Source organism: Sinocyclocheilus anshuiensis, unplaced genomic scaffold (assembly GCF_001515605.1).
Source record: "Sinocyclocheilus anshuiensis isolate Anshui unplaced genomic scaffold, SAMN03320099.WGS_v1.1 scaffold285, whole genome shotgun sequence".
Classification (NCBI taxonomy): domain Eukaryota; kingdom Metazoa; phylum Chordata; class Actinopteri; order Cypriniformes; family Cyprinidae; genus Sinocyclocheilus; species Sinocyclocheilus anshuiensis.
The window spans coordinates 191,466-191,786 of NW_015539825.1; positions in this window are offsets into that span (position 1 = coordinate 191,466).

A 321-nucleotide genomic window follows, 5' to 3' on the forward strand; every position below is an offset into this window, starting at 1 on the left:
TTAGCAAGCAGACACTAACCGGGGCCTCTCGGCGCCACTACCCGTTTGAGGTGAGAACACAGAAGGATACCGGCTCCACACGAAGACTATAGAATCTAGTGAACGTGTTACGTGTTGTGAACGTGTTGCTCAGCCACAGCCTGAGATGGCGCTCCTGGACCACAAGTGTGGACATCACACAACCCAGAGAACTCGCGGTGACCTTCGTCGCTCGGAGCGCGAGGTCAGTTGCGGTTCGGAGCTCTTTCAGAACTTCCGGATTGTGACCACCCTCGTGCAGGTCCTTCAGTGCCTTGGCCTGATGAACCTGCAGTAACGCCA